Source organism: Somniosus microcephalus, chromosome 7 (genome assembly GCF_052327205.1).
Source record: "Somniosus microcephalus isolate GS21.2 chromosome 7, FLI_Smic_1.0, whole genome shotgun sequence".
Classification (NCBI taxonomy): domain Eukaryota; kingdom Metazoa; phylum Chordata; class Chondrichthyes; order Squaliformes; family Somniosidae; genus Somniosus; species Somniosus microcephalus.
The window spans coordinates 166,925,288-166,943,790 of record NC_140993.1 but is presented as its reverse complement, the minus strand read 5'-3'; the positions used below and the strand labels follow the sequence as shown (position 1 = coordinate 166,943,790).

General features: G+C 51.8%; 1 pseudogene; it reads right to left on the bottom strand.

Annotated features, from left to right (window-relative positions):
- Positions 1-549: 549 nt before the first annotated feature.
- Positions 550-2,507, bottom strand: LOC147114994 (uncharacterized; annotated as a pseudogene).
- Positions 2,508-18,503: the final 15,996 nt, after the last annotated feature.

The window sequence follows — 18,503 nt, the reverse complement described above, 5'->3', positions numbered from 1 at the left end:
TTGTTAGTTAAAAGTAAAATACTTTTGTTTTAAGAAAGGGAGATGTAATGATATCAGCAAATAGTGATGTTATTTGCCTGTTTGATTATGAAGCCTTACCAGCATGTTTGCCTGTATTGATTACTTATGCCTGACCAGCAGAGGTCATGTGACAGAGACAAGAAGTTTAGTTTCAGTTTTGTTTTAGATGGACCACTAGCATGGTGTCTCCTGTAATGCTGTATAAAGAGTTGAACAGACTTTAGATTAAAAGACATTCTCTTTCATAAATGTCTCGTCATTGAACCCACAAAGAAATCAATACACTTGTCACCACGGGTTTCGCGACCACCTCAGGAGGAGGAAGAGGAGGAAGAGAAGGAAGAGGAGGAAGAAAAGGAAGAGGAGGAAGAAGAGGAAGAGGAGGAGGAAGGGAGGAGGCAGGCAGCAGATCCCCATTCCAGACGGGCTGTCTGTGAGAGCCTCATCAGAATCCGGTTCCCCTGAATGAAACCCCAGATCCCTGTTGCTCATCACTTCCCCACCTTACCATCCCTCTGTCACAGAATATCACAGCTTCCTCTCGGGCACAAAGCTGAAGTGAGAGCCGCCACAAAACATACATTCCAAACATAATTTATAAATTAATCAATGCCTATACAATGTCAACTCATCCCCCTTGTGCATTCCCTTAGTGTCTGACTTTTGTGTTCCTTTGCCTATTCTAGAGCTCCTACCCCAGTGGCTGCAGCATAGCTGGTGGAAGGCTGCTAACTTTCAGTGGGGGACACTGCAGATGGCCTTGCAGGATAACCTCAAGCAGCTCTGGGCCTAGAAGGCCCAGCTGTAGACTGCGCCACCTCGGCATGGGCAGCCGCAGTCTGGGCTGGCTGGCTGTCTGACAGGCACAACAAGGGCACTGGCGGGATAAGAGTAGGAATGGTGACTTCCTGAGAGAGGACAGCAGGTTCTTGCTCCATGGTGCTACAGCCACTCCCCTGGGGCAGCGCCTCATTCATAGCCATCTGTTGGAGGACAGATTGCTGGACTGCTGTGAGACCCTGCAATCTCCACAATTGTAAACTCAGCCACGATGGCTACAGTCTGAGCTTCCATGGCAGCAAACTGAGCCTGCGTGAGAGTAGTCTGAGCTTCCACTGCAGCACTGAGATGTTGGGTCGCTTTTGCCTGTGCTGCAATGGAAGCCGTGACACCGCCCATCACACGCAGCATCATGGCTGGGTCCACAAGATCTCTCCTGGAGTTGCCCATCACTTCCACCCTGGAAATCATGGGCTCCAAGCTCTGTGTAAAGCCCCTTGCAATGTTGGAGCCGAACTCCTCCATGCTCCTTGACACTGACAATAGGCTCTCTGGCAGGCTTGCCATTGCACCAAGCATTTCTGTGTGCATGCCCATCACCCTTCTTCTGAAGGCCACCCCATCGAAGTCATCATCTGAGTCCTGTGCAGCAGAACTTGTGCGCAAACTGGAGTTGGCACCTGAGCTAACCTTTCCCCCTGGTCTGGCTGCAACCCACTCGTGCCCAGTGACTCACCATGTGCAGATCCCGCCTCTATACTCCCCTCTAAAGCCTGCGTAGTGTCACTTTCTGAGCTGGTGCCTGGGAGTGTCAGATCGAATGACGGTGCCTCTTCTTCTCCTTCACTCTCCTCCTCTACAACGTCAGGGATAGGCTGTGCTGGTGGCAGTTCTTGGGTCTCTGAAAGGAGAAAGGCACAAGGTTGTGGTGAGGGAAGGGGAAAGCAAGAGGTGCATAGTTACACCATCAGCAGCTTGTAAGAGACAAGAGAGTGTGGAATGAGGGGGAAGTGGGATGTGAGAAGAAGGATTAGGTATGAGCGTACCATCATCATCACTGCTTTTAACCTCGCCACTCACCATGGCCTCAGTGGCAGCCCTCCAATGATCTCCAGCACTGTGTCCTCCAGCTCAGTGAGGTTCTGAAGTCAGGCTTCCCTTCCCCCTGTCTGCTGCTGCTCACAGCGGTTGTGAGCCACCTTTGCCTGCAAGAGAAAGGGAAGTGTGTCAGTGAGTTTAGTGCAATGTGTTTGGGTGATGTGCCTACCATGGTTCAATAGTTGGCACTGTGTGCAAGGCGTCAGATGTGGGTGTGAGTCTTGCAGCAGTGGTAAGTGTGTGAGGGTGAGGTGAAGCTATGATTGTGAGGTATGAGATTGTTGGTAGGTGAGTGATGGTGTATTGAGCAGTGTTTGAGGCTATGGTGCAGATGGTGGGATATGGCATTTGAAGATGCATTCACTCACCTTGACCACTCGTGTGAGGTCAGTAACCTTCTTGTGGCACTGGATCCAGGTCCTGGGAATAACACTTGTGGCACTGATGGCTTGTGCTATTTCCTCCCACAGACTTCTGGCATGCTGCCTGGAAGGCCTACTAGCCCCCTGTGGGTAGAGGACCTGGCGTCTTCTGTGCACCCCCAGGACCAAGGCCACCAGTGCCGCATTAGACAACCTCCTTGCCCTCTCTCTTCCCTGTTGGGTCATGGCTTCAGAGTGACAATGAGGAGCTTCTGCAACAAAGTGCCTCCCCTTTAAGTAGTGCACAGAGCCGAGGCCAAATTTTATTGGCCAGTAGACTGCACCCGATATTGGTCCCCCTTATGAGAGCTAAGCCAACCAGCAGCGCATTCAGCGCTGAGATTAGCACTCCATAGAATCATAGAAATTTAGGGCACAGAAGGCCATTTGGCTCATCGTATCCGTGATGGGTAGAAAAGAGTGATCCAGCCTAATCCCACTTTCCAGCTCTTGGTCTGTAGTCTTTGTAGGATTCGCAAAATTGGACTTCATATTAATAAGGGTCAAATGGCAGAAGAGGCCATGATTTTAAAGACTGTTTTAAAAGAAGCCCAGAAAAAGGGGCATACAAAATGGCTGCCATACCATGTGACCAGCTTATTGGGACACTTTAAAATGGTTCCTGCGCAACCTCAGACAGATTTGTGGATTCAACCCACAGTAAGTTCTGGAAGCTGTTCCTAAGAGAACGAAACCAGACCCACACATATGCATATGGATTAGATGCAGATCTAGTCAAGATCGGCCTGGAGACAGAGGCCATCAAAATGTTGCCCCAGACAAAAGGGGACAATTTCATATTCATGAGAACAGCACCTAGGACTAGATAACGAGATCAGCAGGCCATTCAAAACAATGAAGGTAATTCTAGACCAGAGTTGGGCCTGTTACCAGCCGTTTAAGACATTTTAAATATAATAATAACTACCCCACTGTGCTCTCAGCCCGCCAAAAATAAAACAAAGACTAACCTGATTTTGGGCGGGAAGTGAAGCCTCTGGAAGAAAGGTATATCTGGAAGACTTTTTCGGCAGTTGAAAGGGGGAAGCAAGCTTGGACAGTCACAAGGAGAGTCGAGCTGGAACACAGTTGCAAGCCTGCAGCTTGAGCTCAGACACACAGCTTGAATCCAGACACCCAGAAGAAGAAAGAGGCACTCGCAGGAGGAAGAAGAAAGCGAACATCGAAAAGGCCGTCTCGAAACCAGCGTTCCGCCCCAGGGAAACACATCGGGAGATCATCGACCATCCCTGGGCCATTGCCGGAACGAGAGGCCATCGAACCAACTTGGGAGAAGAGACAAAAAAATAAAGGTCCCAAGCAAAGAAACCTTCCAGCCACCCCGGCTCGGGAGAAGAGAGGAAAGGAACCTGAAGAAGCGATGGGAGCCCAAGGCTTCTCTAACCAGGGTCGAGCCGACAATCCTCGACCCCGCCAACATCCAGGCCCGCCGGTGTCCAGCCGCCCACGACCCCCACCTCAGGAGAGAGGTGTGGCGCAGCTCGCAGGGGCTCCACGATCCACGTGGAGATGAGATGCCTGAAAGGACCAAACACAGACTCAATTTCAAAACATTGCACTTCCTAGTGGGATTGGTGAGCATGTTTCTGGCCTTTCACAATCAGATCTAGATAGGCTTAATAAGGGGGTGGATTTAAGGGTACAATTAACATGAGTTGTTGTCCCTCGATGTTCCGTGTGTTTCCTTATTTCATGATGATCTTTGTAGAGTATAAGATGCATTTATTTGCTTTAGTTAGAACTGTGTCGTTATGATTTGTTTGTGTGTTTTTCCCTCCCATGTACTCCCTTATCTGCTTGCATTTGATTTGATATTTTTCCTTACGCAATAAAATTTCATTTTGTTTCATCAAACTTGGCCTACAAGAGTTTTCTCTACATTGTAGTTCCTGCGCCTAAGTCCAGAGTATAGAATCTAAGGGGCGAGTGGGTTGAACCACTCAAGGTTTACTGTGCAAGAGAGAGAGGCCTCTAGAGAGAGAAACCTTTGGGAAATCTCTCGAGGAAAACCCCTTACACCTTGTAGGTTTGTAGGGGGTGGTGTGTGTGCAGTCAGCTTTGCCCCTGGCTGCTTTGAGCGGTGTAGGGGGTTTTGTTCCAGGGGCTTATTGTAGGTCAGCCAGTTATGTTTTCCTGAGCTGCCCTGCCCGCTGTGCGGTTGCGAATCGCTTTCCCCTTCCTGATTCTGAGCTCAGGACTTATCGAGTGGTAACAAGGACAAACGAACAGACCAGTGGATTGGTGCAAGGAAAACCAATGTTTATTAATTAGAAAAGCTAACACTACAAGAAAAACAGTATTATACAGAAGATAAAGAAATCGCTATGGATGCAATACAGTTTTACACTTAACAGGAGAAGGAACAGGCACATCGAGGGAAAAATTCTAAAATCACAATTTTGTAATACCCCTTTAACTCCCACCCTTACACCTAGCTAGGTTGTCTTGTGACGGCCAGAAAGATAATGCTCACCGGTGAAACAGATGAAAAGGCCTGGCCCTTGTGCCCCGCTGCTGCCGTCGAAATGTGCTTGCGATGCTTTCTAGATGGTTTTCCTTCTTGGTTGCTAGCAGACAAACAGGACACTGGCCGAGGCGAAGAGAGAGAGAGCGAGAGGTGCTGGGCCGCCCCAGTTATATCCTCTCGGCAATGGGTCATTATCGCACCTCATCAGTCCGCTCCATTGTCCAATTTGGGAAGACAAGAGGACCTTGATTTTGGCCCATTTACGTTGATGGCACCGATCAGTACCACAACTGCCTTTCCATTGTTTTCTGAATGTCCTTAATTGTTCTGAATGTTCCTCAATTGTTCTGAATGTTCCTCAAGCAACTGGGACTATCTCCGCCCGAACTTAGATTGTGTAGGCAAACAATTGATAACCTGCCTCAGGGCGTGAATACAACTGAGCTTGCCTCACTGCATTGTTCAAATTAAACATGCAGTCTGTGAAGCTATCAGAAAATCCATATGGGTGCCGCAGGCCCTTTGGCTATGTGTCTGACCGCAGCCATTTTGAGAGGCCCTGGATTTTTAAAACACAGTCATTCCAAGGTTTCCTTAATAACTCCAATTAATGTTCGGGGGGGAGAACATATGAAATTTTGCGAATCCCTTCAGTCCCCCCTGTGGATACTTAAACTTGCTTGAAGTGTCCATTCAAGGTGAGCAAAATTTCTGACCGCCACAAACAACCATCCCCTGTATTTACCAATAGCTATCTGCCACTGATCCCCGTCCCGTCTATTCCCCTCTAATTCAAGAAAAAAAACCATGGTACGGTTGGCATCTTACAGATACTTCGGTTTTCAACAAGGGGTCTCATACCCCTACACTCTTGTAAAATTATACAGTGTAAACCAAATTTACAATCACTTTTTTACATCATAAGTTATTACAAAATGTTGCAATCTTAGTTACACAATGTAATCAAAACGCTCCCAAGCACGGAGAGTGTCCTACGCCTCTGCTCAACTTGGGGCTGTAACACAAAATACAAAAAAATTAAACATTTGAAACAACATGCTTAAATAAACCCCGATCATCACGTGCCGATGATGGGTTGCGAAATTCGAGTGGGCATTGCTCCTCCCACCCGGGCAGTAAAAGTACCTTCCACCCCCCTTTGATCGTCTTAAACTTTAAAACAGGCAGAATGGATTTTCCGACCAGCCTGCTCCGCCAGCCCCGAACCGTTCCCTTGTCCCTTTGTGGAGGCGGGGTACCCCTCACGTTTAAAATTACCTTGACACAGACCGAGACCGGGGAGTATGGGATCTACTCCCAGTCCCTCCCCCTCCCATCTTCCCTCGACTGGCTGCAGAAAATGATGGGTGCCTGTGTGTTGGCTCTCCCTGGCCCCACACTGATCCGGCCACCCACTCATCCTTCCCAGCCACACTTATCCTCTTTGCCCGTGGGCCCCCGGGTGAGTTCCTCCCTCCCCCGACTGCACCCACGCGACTCTTGTGTCTCCCCCTCCTCTATACAATCATTCCCGGGCCATCACCACCCACCCCCGGGGAACGCGTCCCTATGACCAGGCGCCCGCGCTTCCCCATCATGACTCCTCAACAGCGAGGTCTCCCGCAAGTGAACTTTGGTCAGGATAGTGCTGGGTTGGGGGCCGTGCCCCACCCAGCTGGGGCCATCTCCTCCCCATAGGAGGAGTAGGCAAATTCCTCCGGACTCTGTCCAGTTTTTCCCGAAGATCGCTGCGGGGTCTCCTGGATTCGTCCAGTGGCGAGGTGATCCCCAACATTCCGTATCTTCATTTGATATCCAGCTCGGGCTGGGCGAACATGGCTGCTTCATTTTCCCATCTCCTGCAAAAACTTAAAAGGGACATGCAGCCAGGTCTCACTGACCTGCTGCCTTAGGTGGAGACATGGTCGGGTCCCTCGACCTCGGACCAAAATACAAACATTCGGCACACATGTAAACTTAAACTCTTTAAACTTAAACTTAAAACTAGTTATAATCAACAAAACTTAAAATACACCTTAAAGCAAGCTATATACACACACATAGCTATAATACAAATGCCGCCCGTCTCCGAACGGCCAGACTAATCTCTGGCACTGTCGCAGATTGCTGCTGGCTGCAGCGAAGCTGGACTGTCTCCTGTCTCTGGTCCCCCGCAGCTTATGGCTGTTGAGTGGGGACCCCTGTTCTCTGGCTTCTCCCTGGCTCGGGAGACCGCCCTACTCCGCTGTAAAGTGGGCGACCATGCTTTCTTAGGCTGGGGCACCCGCTGAGACCTTCTGAGGGGTGTCTCTATGGGGGAAACTTTGGCTGGCGGACCCTGAGCTTGGGTCACAGCCCCAACTGGCTGGGAACCTTCTCCCCCATGTCCAAATAGCCCGCACTGTATAATGTACCTGGCAGCCTGCCGGTGCAAATCTCTCTCTGGGTTTGTCTGCTCTTCCCTGCCCACTCCTGTGCTGGGGGCAAGCAACCCCTCGCTGCCTGCTGCCGGTGGCTGGGAGTTTTCCTCTCCAGGTTCAAAACCTGGGTCGGGGGCGGGGCTACCTGCCTCGGGCTCCTCCTCCTCCCCATCTGAGTCCCAGAAGAGAGGGGGAGTGGTTTGGACAGGGGCCTGGGTGACTCCTCCCCTGACACACGCGACTGCGCCTGCATGTGCTGCCTGTGAGCTGGGACCTGCTGGGAGCTGAGGATTTCTAACCTCAGGTTGGATCCCAGCTGCCTGCTTTTTCGCCTCCGGTCTAAACAGCTTACATTGGTTTATATGAAACCATTTCATCCGCCGGGGCAATTTTACGGCGTAAACCATGGGGCTGGCTTTATCTACTATGCTATAGGGTCCCATGTACAGTGGCTCCAAACTCCCTACTCGGGCGTCGTTCCTCACCATTACCTGGTCCCCTATCTCCCACTGATGACTTTTGTTAGGCTCGAGCAGCAATCGGTCATTCCGATGCTGCTTCCCCATACTACCTGCTGCCTGTTCGTAAATCTGCTTCAGGCGCTCGAGGAGTGTTCGGGCGAATTTATCCCGGTTTACCTCCCGAAGCTGCCCTTCAGTAAGAACTGGGGCTAGGACATGGGTGGGGGTTCTCATGACCCTACCGGTCATGAGCTCGTGCGGGGAATACCCCGTACTCTTTGACTGACTGGCTCGGATCCCCATGAGGACTAGAGGCAGGACCTCTGCCCATTTTTGGGGCGAGTCCACTGTCTCCTTCCTCAGCCTTTATTTGACGGTGCGGTTCATGCGTTCCACAATCCCTGAGGACTGTGGATTACATGCCACTTCCCCTGAATACCGAGCAGCATAAGGGTATTCTGCATGACCCGGCCGGTGAAGTGGCTTCCCCGGTCGGACTCCACAAACTGGGGTAGCCCCCACCGCAAGAACACCTCCCGTACCAAGATCCTTGCAGTCCCTAATACTGTGGCTTTTCTACAGGGGAAGGCCTCGACCCACTTGGAAAACACGTCCACCAGGATGAGGCAGTATTTGTAGCCTCCCTGGGTGGTTGGCAGGGGCCCGATGTAGTCGATCTGGATCGACTGCCATGGTCCCTCTACCCTCCTAACGTGTCCCATGGGCACCTTCCTTCTGTGGGGGTCGGGGTTATTTGCAGCGCACACAAGACAGCTAGCGCAGAACTCGCGGACATCTTCCCGGAGTCCTGGCCACCATCCCGCCTGTTCCACCCGCTGCCAGGTGGCCTCAGGCCTGGGGTGTCCTGCTCCCGGCCCTTCATGGGCCAGTTGAAGGAACTCCCTCTGGTGCTGCTGGGGTACTACCCACTGTCCTTCCTTGAACAGCATGCCTTCTCTTATGGAGAGGGCTGCCACGCCGTAAGGGCCTTCTATCCTCCTACCCTCGCTCACTGCGCTAGTGACGGTTTTCAGGACAGGGTCCTGGGCTTGGACCGTTTTAAGGTCCGGGGCTAATGCTACCCCTAAGTTCCTCTGGGTCCCACCCCTGCCTCTAACTGCCGCCACGGGCCCGGACCCATAGGGGTCCCAGAAAATGCCGGTGCGGGCACCCTCCTTGGCCAGCGTGTCGGCTTGCTGGTTGCCCTGGCTGCGGGGTTCTGTGGAGGAGTGGGCCTTCACTTTGTGGATGAAGACCTCGCCTTCCTCCCCCACGACTGCCAGGATTTTCTCCAGCAGGGGTTTTACTGTTAAGGGCCTCCCGTCAGCGGAGGTATATCCGCGATGGGACCAGATGGCTAGGTATTCCGTGCATGAGTTGCAAGTGAACATACTGTCCGAGCAAATCGTGTATGGGGTGGGAAAGATTTCGGGGTGGGTAACCACGTACACCACCGCGGACAGTTCAGCCTGCTGGGCGCTCATGGTGCTGGGGAGCTTGATTGCCAAGGCAATGTTAGCCGATGGGTCATAGACTCCACATCCCATGAGACGTTCACCAGCGGATACCATGCTGGAACCGTCTACATAGATCTCACGGCCTGTGGGATGTATCCCAGCCCGTAGACCAATGTTCACCTCCCATACCCCTTCTATGGAACACTGATGGGCTGTTCCGGGATATACCATGTTAGCCGCGAGCTTGGGCTCGCAAAGGGCCCTCACCCTCAGATCCATCTGGGAAAGGAGGAGGGTCCAGCATGCAATGCGGGCACTGCTGACTGTCCCATCTTTAATCCTCCCGTCCAGAAGCATCTGGGTGGGCGTGTGATGCGTGAGGAGGGTGATAGGAGAGGTGCCTGTGAAGATCAAGGATCTTTTCACGGCCCAATACGTGGCCAAAAGGTGCCGCTCGCAAATTGAGTAGCTCCTTTCCACGTCAGTGAGTGCTCTGGAGGAGTAGACCACGGGTCTTAGCTTGCCGTGCTGCTCCTGGAGCAGCACAGCACTGAGATTATCCCCGCTGGCCGCTACCTCCAGAAAGAACTCTCTCCCTCCATCTATCGCTCCCAGGGCTGGTGCAGTCTGCAGGTCCCTCTTGAGCTGGACAAATGCTGCCTGGCACCCCTCATCCCAAGACCACTCCACTCCTTTGTGTAGGAGTCGGAGCAGAGGGGCTGCCGTGGCTGCATGATCCTCAATAAAATCCCTGCAGTACCCGGTTAGCCCTAAGAACGACCTCACACCCCTCACAGTACTGGGGACTGGTAGCTCTTGGACCGCTTCCCTCCTAGCCCTGTCTATGGCTCGTTCTCCTGCGTGGACGGTCAGGCCCAGGAATTTAACTTCCCGCTGGCCGATCTGCGCCTTCTTTGGGTTGACCTTAAACCCTTTACTCTGGAACAGCTCCAGCAATTCGGCCAGTAGCGGGCCATGCTCTCCGACTGAGTCGGTAAACAAGAGCAGGTCATCTACATACTGCACCAATTGGGTGGGCTGGCTAAATTCCTTTAAACTACTCGCCATGCACTGGTGAAAGATGCTGGGGCTGTTATGAAAACCTTGCGGCAAGCAGTTCCAAGTATACTGTTGCCCTTTAAAAGTAAAGGCGAACTTATATTGGTCTTCCCTCCTTAAGGGGATCGACCAAAACCCATTCGAAATATCCAGCACCGTGAACGTAGTCGCGGATGCTGGAATGCTTCCGATGAGGTCGGCGACTGCTGCCACTGTGGGGGCACACGCGGGGATATTGCTGCTGAGCACCCGATAGTCCACCGTGGCTCTCCATGAATTGTCCGGTTTCTTGACCGGCCAAAGCGGAGAATTAACATGGGTGGCTATGGGCCTCAACACTCCCTGCTGCACCAATGAGGATATGGCCATCTCCATATCGGGCTCTGCTTCTCTAGGAAAGTTATACTGCTTCTGTGGCCGGGCCATGGGGTCCCCGTCTACCCTGACCTCAAACCCAGAGACCCTCCCGCAGTCGTGTTTGTGTGTGGCGAACGCAGCTAGGTGAGCCTGCATGAATGCTTTAAATTCCTCCGGGACACCCACCACCATGAGCCCGAGGTTGTAACCTCCTTTCGGCTTCACAGTACACAGGGTTCCCTTCCCTTCTTTTCCTGGGATAACTACCACGCCATTCTCCTCACCCGTGTCGGCTCCCCAAAGGCAATGATTTCGGAGATCCACGAGGATTCCGTGGCCCACGATGAAGTCAGCCCCGATGATCCCCTTTCCTCCCTCCGCTTCCCACCTCACCAGGACACACATCCACTTGGTTTGGAGTGGGCCCAGCGGATTGAGAGCGGCTTGGAGAATGCTCCCGCCTGTTCCTTACCGGTGAACCCTGATAGAACGTATGGAACTCCGCTAGACAGAGGTGAGGTGGTGGGATTAGCTGCATGGATCACGGTGCATGATGCCCCCGTATCCAGCAAATAAGTCCCTTTAACCTTCTCTACCTCCATCTGCACGAGCGGTCTCTTCCATCCATCATACCAGAGAGCACACAGGTAGACAGGCTGTGCGGGCTCTAGTCATTGTGGGGCTTCGTCAGAGGGGGTTGAGGGAGCTACCACACCGGTAGTGGCTGCTATTTTTCCCTGGCTGGCCATAAAAGATCGCATGGCCTCAAAAAATGACTCCATGGCAGCGGGGGTAATTCCTGTCTCTGCCTCCCCCGTCGCTGCCTTTTGGGCTGGGGCGGGGGGATTCTTTCCCTTGGTGTCCTTCCAGGGGTTTTTACAATATTTGCGCCAGTGGCCGTCCTTCCCGCACCCATAGCAGTTTAACTTAGCCTGGGCGGGACGATTCCCTTCCTGGTGCCATTCCCTTTTATGCTGGGCCCCTGGTTTAACCTCGTGGACTTTCCCCTGATATTTCTAAACACTACTGTGAGCTGGCGGATCACCGTTTCTTCGGTGGTCTGGGGGCCTCGGGGGTCAAACCAGGCCGCAGCTTGAGTTCGAATTTGGGGCAGGCAGTTTGTCGTGAGACAGCGGAGCCAATGGGCCAATTGATCTCTGTTCAGGAATGCCCGCACTGGCATTCCCGGGCATGCGCTCTGGTAGACTGGCCACAGCCTGTGTGCAAACGCCTGTGGGGACGCCCCGGGGAGCTGTACCATTTTTTCCACCCGGGCGAACGGACTCCCGTCATTTAGTCCCATGGCCTCCAATATCTCATCCCTTAACTCCTCGTAATCCTTCTGCCCCTTTTTGCACTCATCTGATAAGGTTTGGAGGAGGTCACTACCCAGAGAAAACAGCAGCATTTTTGTTTGTTCTGCTTCATCGCAGTCATTAACGCACGCTGCCTGCTCTATCTCACGGAAGTGTAGAGAGGGGTCTCCCTTCACTGTAAGCTTAGGGATATGGCTAACCATGGCCCTGAGCTGTTGGGTGCCATGCGGCACTACAAACTGGTTCTGCATGGCCCCTAGGTCCTCGCCATCGGCGGGCGGGCCATACCTCCGTTGTCGGAGGGGGTACACTGGTCCCGGTCCCGGTCTTTCTGCCAGGGCTTGCTGGGTCTCCCCTAATGCTTCATCCTCCACCCCCCCTTGCTGCCAGACCTCCTGAAAACTCGGGGCTATGGGTGGTGGCTGTGAAACCTCTGGTTCCCTAACCAGTGTCGTTCTGGGAGCTGCCTGTGGGGCTTCCCTGCTTGGGTTGCCGGTAAAATCCGACTGGCCTGCCTTCGGGCTAATGAGGCATACCATGCCCTTCGCCCTCGCTAAAGCCATGCTCAAGCTTTCTATTCCTTGCCTGCAGGGGCCATGATCTGCGTCTTCAAACCCCTGGGCGCAGGCCAGCTTATATGCTGCCTTTACCTCGCCTACCTTTTCCTCCTGTGCCTTCAGTTCCCCCGTGAGGCGGCCAATCTCCGTCTTTAATCTCCTCTCTTTCTACCTGGATTCTCTTGCCTGATATTCTACGTGTTCTGCCCTGAACCTAGCACTCCCCTCCAGCTCAGCTATCTTGCCTTCCAGCCTTTCTACCCTGGCCTGGTGCTCACGCTGCACTTCAGCGGCCTGGCTTTCCATGTGCTCTACCTTCCCCCGATGGTCCCGGACCATCGCTGCCCTCTCCTGGCTTACAGCCTCCAGGGCCACTAGCACCTTCCCTTCCGCTGCAACCTTTTCCTGCAGCTCCCGGGACAAATGCCTTATTTTAGTTTCCTTACTGGCCACTGCTTGGTCCAGTATCAGAACCTGCTTTTTATAACACATAAGCCATACCGCTTTTTCAATGCCCTTGTGGCGCTCTTTACCAGCCGTCCACTGGGCGGCTGCCTCTAGGGGACGCTCGGCTTTTAACTTATCGCTCACCCACCTTTTCGTGATATTTACCTTGCCGCACACATAGGTAGACAACCTTTCCTCCATTGCGGATTCCTCCTCCGCACCACTGTCTGCCTTGTTACACACTTTCGCCTGACCTCCTACTTGGCTCGCCATTTCTGTAGGGGGTTTTGTTCCAGGGGCTTATTGTAGGTCAGCCAGTTATGTTTTCCTGAGCTGCCCTGCCCGCTGTGCGGTTGCGAATCGTTTTCCCCTTCCTGATTCTGAGCTCAGGACTTATCGAGTGGTAACAAGGACAAACGAACAGACCAGTGGATTGGTGCAAGGAAAACCAATGTTTATTAATTAGAAAAGCTAACACTACAAGAAAAACAGTATTATACAGAAGATAAAGAAATCGCTATGGATGCAATACAGTTTTACACTTAACAGGAGAAGGAACAGGCACATCGAGGGAAAAATTCTAAAATCACAATTTTGTAATTCCCCTTTAACTCCCACCCTTACACCTAGCTAGGTTGTCTTGTGACGGCCAGAAAGATAATGCTCACCGGTGAAACAGATGAAAAGGCCTGGCCCTTGTGCCCCGCTGCTGCCGTCGAAATGTGCTTGCGATGCTTTCTAGATGGTTTTCCTTCTTGGTTGCTAGCAGACAAACAGGACACTGGCCGAGGCGAAGAGAGAGAGAGCGAGAGGTGCTGGGCAGCCCCAGTTATATCCTCTCGGCAATGGGTCATTATCGCACCTCATCAGTCCGCTCCATTGTCCAATTTGGGAAGACAAGAGGACCTTGATTTTGGCCCATTTACGTTGATGGCACTGATCAGTACCACAACTGCCTTTCCGTTGTTTTCTGAATGTCCTTAATTGTTCTGAATGTTCCTCAATTGTTCTGAATGTTCCTCAAGCAACTGGGACTATCTCCACCCGAACTTAGATTGTGTAGGCAAACAATTGATAACCTGCCTCAGGGCGTGAATACAACTGAGCTTGCCTCACTGCATTGTTCAAATTAAACATGCAATCTGTGAAGCTATCAGAAAATCCATATGGATGCTGCAGGCCCTTTGGCTATGTGTCTGACCGCAGCCATTTTGAGAGGCCCTGGATTTTTAAAACACAGTCACTCCAAGGTTTCTTTAATAACTCCAATTAATCTTCGGGGGGGGAACATATGAAATTTTGCGAATCCCTTCAGTGGTTCGAATCGCTCCCACACCCCTGGGTTCTATACACCGGAATTAGGTACAGGCGGCGATACAGAATTGGAGTAGACAACTGGTTTGGTGCAAGAAAACCGTATTTTTATTAAAAGCACAATAAAATCACAACACTGAAAATTACTGGAATAGTTACAGGCATACAAGAGTACACTTAATTAAGAATGGGGATCACACAGCACATCGAGGGAAAAATCACAGTAATAATTCCCCTACCCTTGTCCCACCCCCAATATCTGACTAAATTGTGCTGTGAGGAGCCAGGGATTATGCTTACCAATAAGGGTTTCTGGACAGGTCCAATCCTGTCGATCAAGCCGGTTGCGGTTTTGGGGTTCGCTCTTTGTGTCCTTTGGGGCCTGCCGTCGTCACGTGGTCCCAGGGCGCGGTGGTGGAGTCGTCTGAGTAAAGTACCCTCTTTTCCTTCATTAGAGATAAGGAGTAAAGTCTTTGTTGGGTGCTTTACCTTGTAGAGTGGAAAAGTTCGGGTTTTATTCTTCTGGTGGTGGTCTGGTCGTCGAAGTTTTGTTGCAGTTGGGGTTCGGTTGGCGGTCTTCAGTGTTAGCTCGGTCGCGGCGGCCTGGATCACTACCTGTGCAGTGGTAATGATCCAAAGGTATGGTTTACCCAGCCCTTTGTTACCGCGGTGCTCGTGGTCGTTCTGCTTCTTTGAGTTTCGAGTACCTCTGGACCTGAGCGTGTGCCCACCCAATGCTTCTTTGCGGTTCGAGTGACCTGGGCCTGAGCGTGTGCCTGCTCATCCCCAACACTTCTCCACGCTGCCCTTTTCTGCTTACTCGTTGGCCTTGCCGTTCGTCTCGCCTTGCTTGCCCACTTGCTGCACACATCTGCCTGCTTTTCGTCGGCCCACCTTCGTCTGCTCCAGTCCGCTTGCTTTAGTCTGCACACTTTTGGTTACCGGTGGGCCTACAATTATACTATTTTGGAGGTTGTTATCTGCGCGCCAAATCAGGGTTAGTTCTTTGTCTAATTTTGGCGGGCTCGTCTAAGGTGATTATAGTCGTTCACCTTAACCACTTTTTGGGTGGTTGCTAAATGATTTTTAATATCTCAGTGTTTGTTATTCATAAAATGTAATCGGCGTCTTCCTGGCTTGGTAGCTACTTCGAACTGTAACCGATTATTTATGCAAAGGTTTGATGGGTTCAAGATTAAGTCTTTCCTGAGTTGATTAAGAATGCGTATTCTGTATTATCTAGTTGTCTGGCTTCAGAAATAACAACTCTCTCACAGGCCCAGGCATGTCAGGCTTTTTTCAAAGTCCTTTTGAATTTGACCTGCCGTTTTTGCAGGGCCCTGCTTTCCAATCTTGCAGGCTTCTGCCACGAGGTCCAGAAGCCATTTTCTTTAGGGTACCCTTATTAATAACTTTGTCCTTCAGGGTCCCTTTATTACTGACTTTGGGGAATGTGGAAATTTTGAGAACCCTACAGGTTACAACACTTCAATGTATATCCAAGTACTTTTTAAATGTGATGATGGTTTCTGCCTCTACCACCCTTTCAGGTAGTGAGTTTCAGACCCCACCACCCTCTGGGTGAAAAAGTTCTCCTGAACTCCCCCCTAATCTTTCTACCAATTACTTTAAATCTATGCCCCCTAGTTACTGACCTATCTGCTAAGGGAAATAGGTCCTTCCTGTCCACTCTATCTAAGCCCCTCATAATTTTATACACCTCAATCAAGTCTCCCTTAAGCCTCCTCTGTTCCAAAGAAAACAACCCCAGCCTATCCGATCTTTCCTCATAGCTAAAATTCTCCAGTCCTGGCAACATCCTCATAAATCTCCTCTGTACCCTCTCTAGTGTAATCACATCCTTCCTGTAATGTGGTGACCAGAACTGTATGCAGTACTCTAGCTGTGGCCTAACTAGTGTTTTATACAGTTCATGCATAACCTCCCTGCACTTATATTCTATGCCTCGGCTAATAAAGGAAAGTATCCCGTATGCCTTCTTTACCTCCTTATCCTACCTGTCCTGCTACCTTCAGGGATCTGTGGACATGCACTCCAAGTTCTTCTGTTCCTCCATACTTCTCAGTATCCTACCATTTATTTTGTATTCCCTTGCCTTGCTAGCCCTCCCCAAATACATTACCTCACACTGGTGGACCATTAAACAACTAATGGAAGGAGGAGGTGTGATGAAATATGCCATTCATCACTCATCGGTATTCTCTGCCTGTGACTGTGGTTTGGTTTCAGTTTCATTTCCCTTACCTCAGTTCCGTTTCCTCACCATTGTATTGTATTGTGTGTAGGGCTCCGCCCATACCTGGCCCCTATGTAAGCAGGCCCAGCCTGCCTCACATCCAGTACAGCAGACCTCTGGATGGCAGATACCTCTCCACTGTGTGTTACCTTCTAAGTTAATAAAAGCCTTGTTTTGTTCTGCTAACATTGAGTCTCGGATTTATTGAGGCACATCAATTTTATTAACTTACTTTTCAACACAATGGATCAACTCTTGAAACCCGAACGTTTGGATTTGGACCAGCATGCTTTGGACGCATCGGCACGCTTCGGACACTGGTTTATGTGTATGGAATTCTTCCTGGACAATTCCGCAGCCGTCACAGGCGCTACGGACGCTGCAAGTATGAAACTCGGAATTCTGCGGAATTCGGTAAGCCACCGGGTTTACCCCCTCATCCAAGACGCCGACACGTACCCGGCCGCCTGCAACATCTTAAAGGCGCATTACCAGCAGCCTACAAATGAGGTGTATGCTAGGCATCTGCTCGCTACTCGCGCACAGCGACCTGGGGAATCGCTGGATGAGTTCCTAGGCACCCTGAAAACGCTTGGCAAAGACTGCAAGTGCCAAGATGTAAAAGCCGCAGTGTACACTGACGAGCTTGTTCGCGATGCCTTTATCACAGGCCTCAGCTCCACTTACATCCGGCAGAGACTGCTGGAAAAAATGGGATTGGACCTGAAACAGGCTGTGGACACAGCGCGATCCCTGGATGTGGCCCAGAGAAACTCGGACGCCTACACTTCAGCCCGCGCCGTCCACGCCGCCACGTGTGCACCAAGGGCGCCGCCATCTTGGAAGGCATCTTCCCCGCCCGGCAGCCCGACACCGTCGGGGCCCCACTCTCCCCAGAGAAGCCCTACGACAGCCGCGACGCGTTGGGGACCCAACTGCTACTTCTGCGGGCAGCCGAAGCACACCAGAAACCTGTGCCCGGCGAAAGGCACCACCTGCTTTAAGTGCGGTAAGAAGGGGCACTTCGGGAAGGTGTGCAGCGGGAACCCCGCCGGAAAACCCGCCACCGCCGCGTGTGCGCTGTGGGAGCGGCCATCTTGGACGCCATCTTGCCCGACCTCATGGGGTCCGCCATCTTGTGAGCAGATAGCGTGGACGCCATCTTGTCTCGATCATGGCCCTACAGTGGCATCGGTCACAGTGGACCAGACCAGGCCGCACCCGCTATCCAAATCAATGGTGGACATCGAGGTAAACGGGTGCGGGGTTAAATGTTTAATTGACAGTGGAAGCACGGAGAGTTTTATCCACCCTGAACTGGCACAACAACTCTCCCTAAAGGTGGTCCCTACTCGGGGTACCATCTCTATGGCTGATAAAACCCAGACATCGACCATTATGGGTTACTGCACGGTACAATTGTCCGTTAACGAAACTGTATACGATAATTTTAAAGTACTAATCATAAAGAATCTATGTGCGAGCGTGATCTTGGGCCTGGATTTCCAGTGCTACCACCAAAGCATCACGCTCAATTACGATGGGTCCCAGCCGCCCCTCACAGTGTGCGGTCTGGCTACCCTGAAGGTAAAGCCGCCTTCGCTATTTGCGAACCTTACCCCTAACTGCCGGCCAATAGCGACCAAAAGCAGGAGGTACAGCTGGGAGGACAGGCGGTTTATCGCGACCGAGGTAGACAGGCTCCTGAAGGAGCGCATTATTGAACGCAGCAACAGCCCGTGGCGCGCCCAAGTGGTGGTGGTAAGGGGTAGCCAGAAGAAACGGATGGTGATTGACTATAGCCAAACGATCAACAGGTACACCCAACTAGACGCCTACCCGCTACCCCGCATATCAGAAATGGTGAACCAAATCGCCCAATACCGGGTGTTCTCCACCATCGACCTCAAGTCAGCGTACCACCAGCTCCCTATCAGACCAGAGGACCGCCCGTACACCGCCGTCGAGGCGAACGGACGCCTCTACCAATTCCTCAGAGTCCCCTTTGGGGTGACGAATGGGGCCTCGGTCTTCCAGAGGGAGATGGAC